This window comes from Phaenicophaeus curvirostris, chromosome 13 (assembly GCF_032191515.1).
Source record: "Phaenicophaeus curvirostris isolate KB17595 chromosome 13, BPBGC_Pcur_1.0, whole genome shotgun sequence".
In the NCBI taxonomy this organism is placed as follows: Eukaryota; Metazoa; Chordata; class Aves; order Cuculiformes; family Cuculidae; genus Phaenicophaeus; species Phaenicophaeus curvirostris.
Genome location: NC_091404.1, coordinates 2,444,647 through 2,460,816, shown reverse-complemented (window position 1 = coordinate 2,460,816; position 16,170 = coordinate 2,444,647). Strand labels below are relative to the sequence as shown.

At 48.6% G+C, this 16,170-nt stretch overlaps 1 long non-coding RNA gene across 2 annotated transcripts; it reads left to right on the top strand.

Annotated features, from left to right (window-relative positions):
* Positions 1-253: 253 nt before the first annotated feature.
* Positions 254-9,212, top strand: LOC138726295 (uncharacterized). Of its 2 annotated transcripts, none has more exons than XR_011338406.1 (3): positions 254-722; positions 956-1,278; positions 9,177-9,212. It is a non-coding gene; the product is annotated as an uncharacterized lncRNA (long non-coding RNA). The 2 variants fall into 2 exon arrangements; XR_011338405.1 differs by lacking the exon at positions 9,177-9,212 and adding an exon at positions 6,074-6,223.
* The last annotated feature ends 6,958 nt before the right edge of the window (positions 9,213-16,170 follow it).

Here is a 16,170-nt window from a genome sequence, read left to right as displayed (position 1 = left end):
CTCTGGGAAACCTGGGCCAGGGCCTCCCCAGCCTCATCATGAAGAATTTCTTCCTGATGTCTGATCTTCATCTTCCCCTTTCCATTTAAAGCCATTTCCACTCATCCTATCACTACGTTCCCTTGTAAAAAGTCCCTCCCCAGCTTTCTTGTAGCCCTTTTCAGTACTGGAAGGCTGCTATAAGGTCTCCTCAGATAATCGGCAGGGTACCTAAAAAAAAAAACATTTTCCAGCTACTGAGCATGCATCTTCACTGCTTATTTATTCGTTCCTTTATTTTGTAATAAAATGGCACTGCTTGTTCTCACATTGACCAGCGTGTATGATCCATAGATACAACTGTAAAACAGATCCATACCGTGTAAAAGAACCCTTCAGAACAGTCTGTGAAAATTCACATTTTTAGTTGATAGCACTTTAAGAACATTTACATCTGTCATCTTGACATTTTCAATAGAACATTTTTTGCCTACAGAACTGAGTTTACAGCATCATCACAGTATTATTATAGCTTGTTTAAAAATACACATAGCATTAGTGGGAGCTGCAAGCAAGCTGTATACTTGAGCAGGGAGTTGTTTGTAACTTTACGTTTTCTACCCTTTAAAACATTTACAAGTATTGAGTGATTTACAGCCATCACTTTGCTAGAAAATAGTACTGATATCTGCTACTCACCATAGATCTGTTGCTTTTCTGGGACGTAATCGTAGAAGCATAGAGTTGCTTGATTAGAATCATAGAATCATAGAATAACCAGGTTGGAAGAGACCCACCGGATCATCGAGTCCAACCATTCCTAACAAACATTAAATCAGGCCCCTTAGCACCTCGTCCACCCATCCCTTAAACCCCTCCAGGGAAGGTGACTCAACCCCCACCCTGGGCAGCCTCTGCCAGTGCCCAATGACCCTTTCTGTGAAAAATTTTTTCCTAATGTCCAGCCTTTTTCCAGGTTAAAAAAGACCTTTGAGATCATTGAGTCCAACCCTACCTGTCCACCACTAAATCAGATCCCTGAGCACCCCATCTACCCACCTTTGAACCCCTCCAGTGATGGAGACTCCACCACTGCCCTGGGCAGCTGTTCCAGTGCCTGAGAGCCCTTTTGGTGAAGAAATTTTTCCTGATGTCTAATCTAAACCTCCTCCAGTGCAACTTGAGGCCATTTCCTTTCATCCTATCACCTGTCACTTGGGAGAAGAGACCAGCACCCACCTCGCTCCAACCTCCTTTCAGGTAGTGATCAAGTCCCCCCTCAGCCTCCTTTTCTCCAGGGTAAACAGCCCCAGGTCCCTCAGCTGCCTCTCACAACCCTTGTTCTCCAGCCCCTTCTCCAGCTCCCTTCTCTTCTCTGGACTCGCTCCAGCCCCTCAATTCCCTTCTTGCACTGAGGGGCCCAAAACCGAACCCAGGATTCGAGGTGCAGCCTCAGCAGTGCTGAGTCTGGGGGTGCAATCCATTCCCTGCTCCTGCTGGCCATGCTTTTTCCGATCCAGACCAAGATGCTGTTGGCCTTCTTGGCCACCTTGGCCACTGCTTGCTCATGTTCAGCTGCCGTCAACAATATTACAGGCTATGAAAATAGAAACATGTCATTGTGTGGTTGGTGTAAAAATAATTACAAGCCTAGCTGAAAAAGTGCTTCAGGGTCGCTTGCTCCTTGGGGAGTTGGGTTCCTCTAACACTGGCTGTCCTTAATCCTCTTAGGGCTGGAATGCCACTAGTGCCTCATGGCACTGAACCTGAGGCACAGGATGCAGCGCGAGGCTGCTCCTGCAAAGGACCCACCAGGCTGGTTTGCTGGGGCTCTCCTGGTATTCAAAGCCTTCGACCAGATGATGAGGTCGGTGCAAAGCAACACAGCTCCCCTGATTTTTGTCAGCCGTGTTGGTTTGCATGAACCCAAATCCAACCTTGTGCCTTTCCCTGGGCCAGCGGATTTCCGAGAATGCGAGCAGCAGGTTGAGTTTTACTGTTCTAGTAACACAATAAAGATTAAAAATACATGGTTGCGTCGGGTTTACTTTGCACAAATGGGACTATAGAAATATATATATATATGTATAATAAAGCTGTAGGAAATCTCCAAACTGCTAACAACTCTTATAAATGAGATAAAACAAGGATATATTTGCTTGGAAATGTCCTATTTTTCATTCTTTTATTATTTCCTTTTTCAGGTAGAGCGAGAGTATTTTGCGGCAGATCCTTTTTCCTTATGAAACAAGTCCAGGTGTGCTTTGAAAAAGGCTGCATTCATGGTCTTTCTGATACTCCTCCTGTGCTCTCTGCAGTTTTTTACCTCTCAGTTTCCACTTGTGAAAGCAATAGGTTACTAGGGATGTCATTATCAAAGAGAAAAAAATGACCAACACTATTATCAGTGCAACAGTGGACGAGAGGGACCCCTCGAGCGGCTGAGTTTCCGTGTCCCTCGTGGTGTTTAGTTCAGCCAAGTTCTCATAGCTCGCTGAGGCCAAGAGAGCGGGTGCAGGAGCTTCTTGCAACTTGGGCCTCATCGGGATTCTGTAATTGTTCTCACTTACGCAAAGTTCTGAAGCAGTGAGGACTACGCGTCCCTCGTCACCCGTGTCATTTTACAACAGCTCTGGCCTTGGGTTCTCTGGGCATGGATGAGGCTCAACAGCTCTGTCTGCGCGTGCAGCCAGGGAACTCAGGGATGTCAGGAGGGCACAGCACAGGTCATCGATAGCTGGAGCAGTCAGAAAGGTGTGTGCGCTCTTGTTGTCTTTACCACTGCTCAGACGGCTGCAGTTTGGGATCCTTTATATCCTTGACGAGATAATTGACGTAAGTCCCATCACTTTTCCAGTAACGAGGGGGCAGGGTTTGTCCTACGGCTTAGAAGAGAAGCAAGTGCTGCAACAAGTATAGTTTGTGTCTTAAGATTTTGTTTGGTGAGATGTGGTTTTTCTTGCCCCAAATATTCCCAAAAGACAGTGAAATCAAAGGTGTATTTTGTTGCTGAGGGTCAGGATTGGCTTTGCTAACATCACAGCCATTAACAAACCCAGCTACAAACCAGGAGCTCTCATATCACCAAAGGGTTTGTATTTTCCCCTCTTCTTTGACATTTGCTCTTACACCTGGCTTGTCTGGAAAGGATTTTGATTGGGGGATTTTGTCATCATTATACTGGAATTCAGGAGGCATCCTCACTGATTGCAAATCTGGAATCTGGAAACATGACCTAGGTGGAAAATGAAACAGGATTATTTAAGATGTGAGCTCCCAGAAGGCCATCAGCTGTAATCTAGAATGTAAAACTCTTACTTGGTCATAATTCCCATAGAATTGCAAATACACTGCAGTCATTTGGTTTCAATACATGCTGTGTGTGACCAGTCCTACAGAATTCCCTCATCTGAGCAGTTCTGAAGTGAAAAAAGCTGGTCTGGAGAATCACAGAATCATGGAGTGGTTTGGGTTGAAAGGAAACTTAAAGCTCACCCAGTTCCACCCCTGCCATGGGCAGGGACACCTCCCACTGGATCAGGGGCTCCAAGCCCCATCCAACCTGCCCTTGAACACCTCCAGGAATGGGGCAGCCACCCCTGCTCTGGGCAACCTGGGCCAGGGCCTCCCCACCCTCACACCAAAACATTTCTGCCTAAGATCTCATCTCCATCTCCCCTCTTTCAGCTCAAAACCCTTCCATATGTGTGCTCAGGACTGCAGTGAGAAGGTACAGTGCTGTGTACGTCCTCCCCCCTCCCCTGCTCCACATCTCTGAGGAACAAGGCTGGCCTCTTCTTGTTCATTTCTGCCTCCATTCAGGACAGTAGGATTTGGCCACAGGACACGTTCATCTAAGAGGCTGTAAGCACTTCCAGAGCTATTTATTTCCAATAACAGATTGCTCCAAACCCCCTCCAGCCTACTTCCAAATGCTTTGAGGCAAAAATTAGGTTTCAGAGATATTGCAGCATCACGGTTTCTTCAGAGATGCTCTGCTTGATCGGATGCCATTGTAATCCATACTTCTTATAGAAAGCTGTGGTTCATCCCACTCAGGCTAGTAGAGAACCAAGGGTCTCTCTTACAAATTAACAGTGTGTTCTTGTTTTTAATAATGACTGTTTACTACAGATTAGGATTCTGTTGCTGTTGAAAGATGTAAATGAGCAGTTCATGCCAGGGTGGAACAATATGTTCACATCAGCAAAAATAAATGTTGGTTTTAAAGAAAGTTTAAAAGCCAGATTTTACTGTAGTTTAGGGGGAAAAAAGGGATGTTTGTAAATCATAGAATAGAATAGAATAGAATAGAATAGAATAGAATAGAATAGAATAGAATAGAATAGAATAGAATAGAATAGAATAGAATAGAATAGAATAGAATAGAACCACAGAATGGTTTGGGTCAGAAGGGACCTCAAAGCCCATCAAGTTCCACCCCATGCCATGGGCAGGGACACCTCCCACTGCATCAGGGGCTCCAAAGCCCCATCCAACCTGGCCTTGAACCTCTCCAGGGATGGGGCAGCCACCCCTGCTCTGGGCAACCTGGGCCAGGGCCTCCCCACTCTCACACCAAAACATTTCTGCCTAAGATCTCATCTCAGTCTTCCCTCTTTCAGCTCAAAACCATTCCCCCTCATCCTCTCCCTGTCCTCCCTGATCCAGAGTCCCTCCCCAGCTTTTCTGGAGCCCCTTTCAGCACTGGAAGCTGCTCTAAGGTCTCCCCGCAGCCTTCTCTTCTCCAGGCTGAACACCCTGAGCTCTCTTGGCCTGTCCTCGTACAGGAGGTGCTCCTGCCCTTGGGTCATCTCTGTGGCCTCCTCTGGACGTGCTCTAACAGATCCATGTCCATCCTGTGCTGGATCTATGTCCTTCCAAAAGTTGATTGAATGTTCATTTCACATAAGGGAACAAGTTCAACACACCACATCTGTGATGAACATCTGCACATTGCTCTACTGGCAAGACTTATCTGGAGGTTGTGACAGGAGAATATTTTAGTACAACCTAACCATGTATTCAGTGTCTTTCTCAAGCAGCTTAGAGAAAGGATCTACAATAAAAGAACTTAAGAAACTAAGAAATGCCCTTCTGTTTCATTCTGAGTGTCCACCACCCACATGGAAGTCCAGGAGAGGGGAATGTCTCAGTTCTAAGGAAAATTGGATCTTCTAATACTTGCCTGAACCCATATCTCATCTTATCTGTCTCCACAGCTACCAGATTCCTATGGGGAAGATATGAAATCATTAGGCATCTGGCACTGTCGGGTACCGTTCCAAAATCTGTGGATGTTATAATACTTGTAACTCCATTTCACCATCAGTCCAGGTATTTGTATTCTCAAAACCAAACCAGGAATGCTTGTAAAATCTGCAGTCTGCAGAGTGTGCTGCTTGTGCTTCAGCTGCACTTTGGGAGGAGGAGGAGGCTGCTTTTATGGACAAGTGCCTACCCTTCAAAACATCACCTGAGGGTTCTGTTTGCGGCTCTGCTGCAGACTTTTGAGTGACTGTGACCAAACCGCTCGGTGTCTGTGGGTAACACAGTGATGTCACCACCACCTCCTAGTCTGTCAGGCTTTTAAGCCTCTTAAGGGCAAAGAACGCTTCTTCCTGTTGTGTGTAGATGAAGTGGTGAACTAGATTGCAAGTGAAGGGTGCAGGGTGATGTGGATGAGAGAAGCCTCAGACACACGCTGTGCGTTGTCAAATGTTGAATAATTTCTAGAATCATAGAACCATAGAATTGTTTCGTTGGAAAAGACCTTTGAGATTGTCGAGTCCAACCATACCTGTCCACTACTAAATCAGGTCCCTGAGCACCTCGTCTACCTGCCTTTTAAATCCCTCCAGGGATGGGCACTCCACCACCTCGCTGGGTAGCCATTCCAGTGCCTGAGAGCCCTTTCAGGGAAGACATTTTTCCAGATGTCTCTTCTGAACCTCCAGTGGCACAGCTGGAGTCCATTTCCTCTCATCCTGTCACTTGATACTTGGGAGAAGAGCCCAACTCCCACTTTGCTACAGCCTCCTTTCAGGCAGTTGTAGACAGTGATAAGGTCTCCCCTCAGCCTCATTTTCTCCAGACTAAACAGCTGCAGGTCCCTCAGCCACCTCTCATGAGGCTTGTTCTCCAGCACCTTCCCCAGCTCTGCTCCCCTTCTCTGGAAGGTGAGCAAGAGAACTGGTTTCAGCAGTTGTTCAGCCTGTTCTGACTTCATTGTACTTGAGGTTTTCTCCTCCCTTATGGCAGAAGAGAAAAAGACTGCGAGTTTTGGAATCACTTTGGAAGAACTCATTCCCACATTGATCAGAGCCATAAGCCAACACAGAGTTCCATCTCATTCCTATGAAAGGAAGAGTATCCAGTGGGGGCCGTATGCTCCTTACAGCCACAATGGACTTGGGTATCATTGCAGGACAGTCCGTGCGCAACCAAGCAAGTTATTTCAGAGCAGAACCTGGTCCCATTGTCCCTCTGCACTGGGTGGTGCTGAGCCAAACAGCTTCCCTTGATTCAGATGGAAGTTGCAGGCAGAGCAACTGCTCAGGACATTTGCTTTTGTGTTCCAGAAGAACTCGTGTGGGCAGGTGGCTGTGCTGAGTGTGGACCAGAAATGTAACATGCTGTTTTCCTGGGCATTCCATTTCTAGAAAACCCATATGGAGCTGATTCTGGTTAGGGTTTTAATTTTAATTAAGTACTCCCTGAAGCATAGAGCAATTGAAGCAACAGAGCTGTGGTGGTGTGGGTTTAGACACTCTCGGAACTGGATACTCATAGAATTGCAGAAATATTTAGGTTGGAAAAGACCTTTTAGATCATCAGGTCCAACCTTTAACCCCACACTGCCAGCTCCACCACTAAATTATGTCCCTAAGTGCCACATCCATCCCACTGATTTTGTCGGTGACTTCTCATGTTAGGAGTATCTGTTAATCTAGTGTAACTGTGACTGTGTAAACACCAGCAGCTTTTGGGGTGTGATTAGAGCTACCTTGCAACTGCTTGCAAACACTGCCTTTTGTCTGTCCAGTGCAAATCCCTGTGGCAGCTGCTGGTGCCCGTTACCAGATGAACTCCACACAAGTCGTGTTACAAATGGAACGCTTGCGGAGTTCCCTCCGTAAGCCGGTGTGACTAAAATGTACCTGTGATACAAGGATATCAATGATCCTTATGGGTCCCTTCCAACTCAGGTAATTCTGTGATTCTGTTTTACTGCTTCCTCACCAGGGGAGGAGAGGGAGCAGGTGCTGAGCTGTCCTCTCTGGCCACCGATGACAGGACCCAAAGGAATGTCAGGAAGGTGCCAGGGGAGGGTTAGGTTGGACATTGGGAAAAGGCTCTTAACCCGGAGGGTGATGGAGCCCTGGAACAGCTCCCAGGGAAGCAGTCACCGAGCCTGACAATATTCCAGTAGCATTTGGCCAAGGCCCTCAGCCCCACGGTGTGAATGTTGGGGTGTCCTGTGCAGGGACAGGAGCTGGACTCAATGTTCATAGTGGGTCCCTTACAGTTAAGGACATTCTGTGATTCTGTGATTTCAGCCTCCTTGCCTACAGAGGGGTGTGAGGAAAGGTTCTCATCCTGATCCATCAGATCCTTGTGTGACAGTTTCAGGGTGGCTTTGGAACTGAATGCTCCCAGTAGGGAGCAGGCTGAGGCTTAGGAAGGCTGCAATCCAGTGTGGTGGGAAGAGACTATGAGTGATTCCTTTTGTGTGCTCATATTTGGGGAAGGGTTTGGATTTTTCCCCTTTTAAACCTGGAAAAGAGTTCTTGTATCAAAGTCTGTTCTCTCAGCAGTCGAACAGATCTGTTCTTTCCCGATGTTCACTTTGAAACAGGCTTCACTGCATCTTAAAAACCCTGTGGAGACTGTTTTTCTCACAACAGCCCCCAATATCCCTCTTTCCACAGGGTGGATCTTCCTGGTAAGTCTTTTTTCCCCTTCTAGAGGAACAACCTTATATCATCAGCTAAAAAATGTACCCTGTAAAACACAGATCCTTTTTTCCCTTTGAAATTATCTTTAACATTTTGCCAATGTACCTCGTATCCACTCCTTTTGCACGACATCCCATACAGTCCTCCTCACATGCCTTTCGAAATCAGGGGCGATTACATCGTGTGATGACAGAGGCAGCCTATGAATTGTTCCATTAGTCTCTGTTTTAAATGTTGTTCTGCACAAACGTGAATCCTGGAGAGCAAACAATTCCTGAAGCTGCCCTGATGCTTCAACTTGCTTGATGATTTTTCCCTTTGCCTGTTTGTAGGATCTGTTTCTCCTAAAGCTCTGGATGATGAGGGTTTTGGTGTCAGAACAACCACTCGCCAGTCTAGGGATAAGGGGATGTTTAATTGCTCTCTTGAGTTATAGGATGATTGAAGACTGAAAGCTGTTTAGAGCTGAGTTCAAATGAACAAATCCAGAACCTAAGAACCCGCATAAAATAACATCTCAAGCCTGATATGTTAAGTTCTCATTTTCTTTGTAGGGAAGGAAGGTTCTGACTCGGGGCTGTGAAAGGGAGATGAACAAAAAAAGATCTGCTTTCCTATCCCCCTGCCTTTTTTAACCTCTCCTCTCCTGTTTTCTCCTCTCCCACTGTTAGCAAGGAAAGTAATTAAGGATGGGATGCTTCACAGCCTTTCTCTTGGATCTAAAATCAGCCAAGATTGAAACTCCCTCAGGGATAACATTTTTTTTTTTTAAATATGCCAAAGAGCAAAGGATTCGTTGAACTTTCAGGTGTTCACCTAACTCATTTAAAAAGAAAACCCTTCTTCCAGCTGGTGTGCCTGTCCCTGATGAACAGTTATTGTCTGGGGCTACAGCACAGTTGTAGAATCATAGAATTGCTCGGTTGGAAAAGACCTTTGAGATCATCAAATCCAACTGTACCTGTTCACTGCTGAATCAGATCCCTGAACACCTCACCTGCCCGGCTTTTAAACCCCTCCAGGGATGCAGACTCCACCTCTGCCTTGGGCAGCCGTTCCAGGGCCTGAGAACCCTTTTGGTGAAAGAATTTTTCTTGATGTCTAATCTGAACCTCCCCATGCACAACTGGAGGCCATTCCCTCTTGTCTAATGGCTTGTTACTAGGGAGAAGAGACCAGCAACCGCCTCTCTACAACCTCGGTAATGATGAGGTGTCCCCTGAGCCTCCGTTTCTCCAGACTAAACAGCCCCAGGTCTCTCAGCCACCTCTCATAAACCTTGTTCCCCAGCTCCGTTCCCTTCTCTGGACACGCTCCAGTCCCTCAGTGTCCCTCTTGCAGTGAGGAGCCCAACAATTCAGTTCTTGAGGAATTTCATCTTTAAAATCAGGCAAAGAAAACAAGGAGTTAAAGGGTGGGAGGGAGAAGGGGGCTGAGAGGGGGAGTGACAAATGTCACTTGAGATGCAGCTACTTTGTGTCTGCCTTTCTGGCATAAGATCCCAATTCTTTTCCAGCAGCAGGGAATGGGAACAGTCTGTGTCTCATTTGAGAGTTATAGGTAGGTAGAAAGCACCCTGCCTTCCTCCTTGCTCCCTCCTCTCCCAGCAGCTCCTCTTTGGGGTGGGGAGAACTGGTGTGTGGTCATCTAGTCCCAGCACAGAGGCTGGAGGAGAAGGCAAAGTAGGAGAGAGCAATTAATCTTTCCTTAAGCCTTCAGTGCTCACTGGTCAGCGTAGCTTTCCTGTAACTCCAGATTGCATTCTAATCTGGACAAGGTCTGTGAGATGCATCTCAGTGAAGGTGTTAGTGATCAGGAGATACCAGGGCAGGTGGCTGTGTACTGCGTTAGGCATGGGTGGAAGGGGCTGAGGACAGTGTCCCCACCATGGGCCGAGGGTTTTGGCACAGGGAGAGAGTCAGAGCTCTGCTGCTGCTGTGGGGGAGCAGGGGACAAGGGACACGGGTGGCTGTGGGGAGGCTTACACCCATAAGGAGAAGCAAGTGCATGATGTGTGAGGGATCTCTGGGGGTCCTGGTGGGGATGGGGAGGAATAGGTACATGGAGGAGAGAAGGAGGGTGTTTATAGGGGTGTTCAGCAACACGCTGTGCTGTGAGTGCTGGGCTGTGTGATGGGTGTACGGGAGGGAGCTGCTGGTACCCAGAGGAGGATGGTCATGCCTCTGATGGAGCGGGGTGGCACCAGTGGGGGCCACAACCAGCAGGGTGACGCTGCTCTGCTCCGTGCTGTGCCCTAGCAGTCCCACATGCCAATCCCATGCAGTGCAGTGCAGTGCAATGCCACGGTGTCCCGCGTGCCAGTACCATGTGGTGCTGTGCTGTGGCATCCTGCACGCCGGTCCTGCCCAGGGTCATGCCAGCCATGCACACCAGTCCTGCCCAGTGCCGTGCCAGCCCCGCAGGCTGGGTGCTGGGGTGCCTGGTATCAGCCCTGCACACCCCGTACCAGCCCCACATGCCACTACCAGCCCCACATTCTTGCTGCCAGCCTGTATACTTCGTGCCAGCCCCACACAGCCAGTACCAGTCCCACAAGTCGGGTACCATCCCTACACACCGGGTGCCATCCCCGCATGCCAGGTACGAGCTCCACATGCCCAACGCCAGCCTCGCACACCAGCTACAAGCCCTGAATGCTGGGTGCCAGATCTACACAGGAGCAGGATGCCGGGGGGTGCAGTGGAGCAGTGGGATGCAGCGGGGTGCAGGGGAGCAGTGGGATGCAGCGGGAGCAGAGGGATGCAGGAAGGCAGCGGGATGCAGCGGGATGCAGGGGAGCAGTAGGATGCAGTGGGAGCAGCGGGATGCAGGGGAGAAGCGAGATGCAGCGGGAGCAGTGGGATGCAGCGGGAGCAGTGGGATGCAGGGGAACAGTGGGATGCAGGGGAACAGTGGGATGCAGGGGAGCAGCGGGATGCACAGGAGCAGTGGAATGCAGCTGGATGCAGCAGGATGCAGGGGAGCAGCGGGATGAAGAGCAGCATCCCGCAGGCTGAGCCCGGACAATCGGCACAGCGGCAGCAGGACGGGGAATACGAGCTTGCTGGGATCAGCTCATTCGGTCGATTCTCTCGGGAAGGAAAGGGAAGGAAAGGAGGCATCATTCACGACCCCACGGCTGCTGCCCCCTCCCGCCGGTTCCGCAGCCGGGATGCAGCCCAGCCCCGCAGCGCTCACCTTCTCCTCCTCCTCCTCCTCCTCTCCTGGCCGGGATGCTTCCCAGCAGGAATGGTCCAGGTGGGGATGCAGGGAGCAGCCTGGCAGCCGGGCTGCCTCCACGCACCCAGCAGCCAGGCTCGGCAACTTTATCCAGGGGGAAGAACGGCTCCCAGGGAGCTTCCCCAAACGGGGAGGAGCGTGGTGGTGCGGAATCAGGTCAGGAACATAAAAACCCAGGAGTTGGGCACAGACACCAAGATTAATAGTGTTAGCGTAATCCAGGCAGAAGAATCAGGCTGAGACAGGGACAAGAGGCACTCCTGGGAAGGAAAGGCTGCCTTTCCTTCCCTTATCTGCGTCACTAAGCAGGGTAATTTGCCTCTTTTGTCAGGTGAGTTTTCCTAAGGAGTAGAATGTAAAAGAAATGTTTTCAGATTCCAACTGTGTTTGAGCATCTTCTTCACAGAGTCATGGAAAGGTTTGAGTTGGAAGGGGCCTTAAAACCCATCCAGTTCCAACTCCCTGCCATGGGCAGGGACACCTCCCACTGCCCCATCCAAGCCCCATCCAACCTGGCCTTGAACCCCTCCAGGGATGGGGCAGCCACCACTGCTCTGGGCAACCTGGGCCAGGGCCTCCCCACCCTCACAGCTAAACATTTCTCCCTAAGATCTCATCTCAATCTCCCCTCTTACAGCTCAGAACTGTTCCCCCTCATCCTATCCCCTCTCCCCCTGATCAAGAGCCCCTCCCCAGCTTTCCTGGAGCCCCTTTCAGGACTGCGAGGAACTTTCTGGCTGTCAAACCAGCATTCCTACAGGCTTTTCATGGCTCTTCACATCTGTAAAATGCTGTCTTTGTCCTGTCGTCTTGTACCAATTCAGTCCTGGAGAAATAGATGTCTCACACGTATGTTCCAAAACATGCACACGTGCGTATTGAATAGCCTGGGTTGAATAATTGCCTCTAACTCCACTCTCTAATGTGCATCTCTTGCTCAGCCACAGGCAGGGAGGCTGCCCGCTCACCCCTTATTGTCCCACTAGCTGCGAAATCCTTGTGGATCTTGGTTTCTATGCTTCCTTTTTCTGATCTCGGTCTTTTGTTCATTAATAGATGGCAAAGCTCCCAACTGGAGCACCGGTCAGACAAAAGCCATCCCTGAGCGCCGAGGAACTTGGCACTGCCAGGACCGCAATGTGAGTCTTGTGACTTTTAATATCTCTGTTTATTTAATCAACTACACGTTCCAAAAGAACTGGGGTGGAGTTAGGTTATTTAGAAGCCAGAACTCAAATGCGGATGCCTAAATCTGGGTACCTAAATACATACAAATCTTGTGAAGAAGTGGGCCTGACTTTTCTAGGTGCTAAGCAACTGTTCTTCTGCGTTTCCATCTGCTTTGAAGTCACATCCCACCCTCTGCCACCTTCCTCATGGCCACACTTTTAAAAAGAAATCAGCTGTGAAAAGTGGGCTGCTTTATTCTTTCGCTTACAGATGCATCCTGCCCAAAAGAAGCTCCAGCCTAAAACATGACACCAGCTAAAGGGCATTCAGTAACAACAAAGCCAAGAGGTCCAATGTGTCTGGTTGGTGTAAATCTGCTGGAGAGCGTCTGCTGCACACCTAAACTAGACCCAAACAGCCACCAAACAAACTGCAGTTGCCTCTCCTGCCTTCAGCGTGCACAGAACCCAAGCTGCTCTGGCAGTTAAAGGCTGAAACCGTCAAAATGTTGATTCTTGCCAACTTCTTAATGAGGTGGCTCTGGATTAGAGATGGTATTAATCAGGAGAGAGCATCAAGAGAGGCCTCATCTCATCAGTGTAGGTCAAAGTGGATAACTGGATCCACTGGGGTGCAGTGCATCCTCTGATGTGGTATCTGTGGTGTGTAACGTACTCCTTGCTCTCGTTGCTCCCGACTGAGGTGCAGGGGGGTGACCTGTGCCTATTTCAAGCTCCCTCCAGGTCTCCTAAGAGCTAGAGGAGCGCAGCTGCATGTGTTGGAGGGGAGAGACCCATAACTGCAATTAATGTTTTTACAGGGCAAATCAATGGAGTGGGGGAAAAGCACTTTATGTCTTTGCTACCATACAGACACGCTTCAAACACAGCTGGAACCTGTCCCCATGCTTAATGCTTGAAAATGGTGCATTTCTGAACTAGTTTTGGAAGAATGCCCTGGGCTGCATCCAAAGTAGTGGGACCAGCAGGGACAGGGAGGGGATGCTGCCCCTCTGCTCCGCTCTGGTGAGACCAAATCTGGAGCCCTGTGTCCATCTCTGGAGACCTCAGCACGGGGAGGACATGGAGCTGGTGGAGCAGGTCCAGAGGAGGCCACGGAGATGATCCAAGGGCTGAAGCACCTCCTATACTAGGACAGGCTGGGAGACTTGGTGTTGTTCAGCCTGGAGAAGAGAAGGCTGTGGGGAGACCTTAGAGCAGCTTCCAGTCCTGAAAGGGGCTGCAAGAAAGCTGGGGAGGGGCTCTGGATCAGGGAGGGCAGAGACAGGATGAGGGGGAATGGTTTTGAGCAGCAAGAGGGGAGATTCAGATGAGATCCTGGGGAGAAATGTTTTGGTGTGAGGGTGGGGAGGCCCTGGCCCAGGTTGCCCAGAGCAGTGGTGGCTGCCCCATCCCTGGAGGGGTTCAAGGCCAGGTTGGATGGGGCTTGGAGCCCCTGATCCAGTGGGAGGTGTCCCTGCCCATGGCAGGGGTGGGACTGGATGGGCTTTGAGGATCCTTCTGACTCAAACCATTCCATGATTATGCTTCCATGAAGTTCTGGTTTTCTTACAATCTGATTTTTTCTGTCTTATACATTTCATAAATCTCAGGTTTGTATTTCTTTTGATACCAGCTTCTTACTGAAGTATCTTATGTCATCGGGAAAAGCTATATATAGTGTATGTGTGTGCATGCATATTTATATATATAAGCGTACACATAAATATTCAAAGACCTGCGAATATAAATTTCTACCAGTTTGAATATGGGTAGTTTTTCCTCCACTTTTATGTATTTAACTCTCTCCAACATTTTGTCTTTATACTCATAAGTAAGCCAGTAAGGAATGTCTTAAAATGGTTTAATTTTTTTTTACGTTACATTGAATTTCTTGCACACTCAAATTTGCCACTACCTGAATCTTCTCTCTTTCAAGGCTCAGAACTGGTCAGAAATACATCAGTCACTTTGAAGATTATGGCTGTATCACTGTTTATTTGGTGTAGCCCCATCTCCTTCAGGAAAACTGACACTTTCTAGAAGATTGTTGGTTCAGTAAATACTTAACCTCATGATTAAACTTGAAGATTCAAATCAGCAGGGGCACACAAAGCACAGAATCACAGAATCATGGAATGGTTTGGGTTGGAAGGGACCTCAAAGCCCATCCAGTTCCACCCCTGCCATGGGCAGGGACACCTCTCACTGCATCAGGGGCTCCAAGCCCCATCCAACCTGGCCTTGAACCCCTCCAGGGATGGGGCAGCCACCACTGCTCTGGGCAACCTGGGCCAGGGCCTCCCCACCCTCACAGCAAAACATCTCTCCCCAGGATCTCATCTGAATCTCCCCTCTTGCTGCTCAAAACCGTTCCCCCTCATCCTTTCCTTGCCCTCCCTGATCCAGAGCCCCTCCCCAGCTTTCCTGCAGCCCCTTTCAGGACTGGAAGCTGCTCTAAGGTCTCCCCACAGCCTTCTCTTCTCCAGGCTGAACAACCCCAACTCGCTCAGCCTGTCCTTGTATAGGAGGTTCTCCAGCCCTCGGATCATCTCTGTGGCCTCCTCTGGACCTGCTCCAACAGCTCCATGTCCTTCCTGTGCTGAGGACTGCAGACATGGGTGCAGGGCACAAGTGGGGTGTCACCAGAGCAGAGTAAGTGAATGCTGAACTTCCATTGATTTCAGGAGAATTTAGACCAAGGTGTCTTTGTGCTGATGATCTCTTGACTATAAAAGCTCTTTGGAGTTTGTGGAATCTGTTAGAAAGACTACAGCATGTTCTGACAGTAATTGAAGACATAGAAGAAAAATGAACATTTGTAGCTCCTTGAGAAGTTCATCAAGCTTTGAAAAATGGCCCAGAGCTTCTCTCCCAGCCTGCAGTGCACTGTTCCTTATTCAGCATTGCAAACATCTCTCATGTCCCAGTCGGATTGTTGACCTTTCCATTGCTGCTTCTATTTTAAATGTTATAATTACTAATTTTCAAGCTTCCAGATTGCCTTTTCTTTTAGAAATTTAAACTACAAGCAGGGACAACTTAGAGGACATCAGATACCGCTGTAATGTCGGTATGTGATACAAGGAGATCAGTCCCAAGGTGATGGTTCTTCCTCTGCCACCTTCAGTGCCTGCACTGTTGTCAAGGTGCTGTTTTCATTATGTAGAGATCGAAACAATTCCATTCCGCCTAATGGTCACCATTTCACCTTGGCGCGGTGAGAAGGGAATGAAGCTTTCCTTATTTAGAACTGAGCAGGCGTGCATTGCAAAAAAGAATTATTAAGAGCCCAGTTTCTTGTCAAAGCCAGCCCATCAAATCCCTCTCCATTTGATGAAGTTCTCAATATCGACTGCAGGGGATAAGCAGAATTTACAGCCAAAGTTAATGAAATGGAATCACATTATGCCAAAAAGTTTCAGTGCTTGTGCGTTGTTGTTCTTCTCCGACCCTAACCAGAAGGTTTGATTTTATTAGGAGAAGGGAAATTTACTTAATCAAAAAATGAGTTAACAGCCTCATTCTTGGAGGAGTGGGTAATTCATCCTGGTGCTGCTGCTGCGTCTGTCAGTGCTGCTAATTCTGATTGAATGCAGCCTGATCATAAAACATGGAATGAGTTGTGAGATTTCAGAGGCGTTGCTGGTGGGAATTATCAGTGTTCCACTGGCATTGTACATAGGAAGCTCTGAAATGACGCCTGGAGATGGCTGACAGTGTCTGAATTCCTTCTTCCAGACAGAGGGCAGGCAGGGAGGGGTGTGCTAGGGGTATAGGAAAACATAAACCTGAGGAGGTCAGTCAGAAATTCCTGATTAATC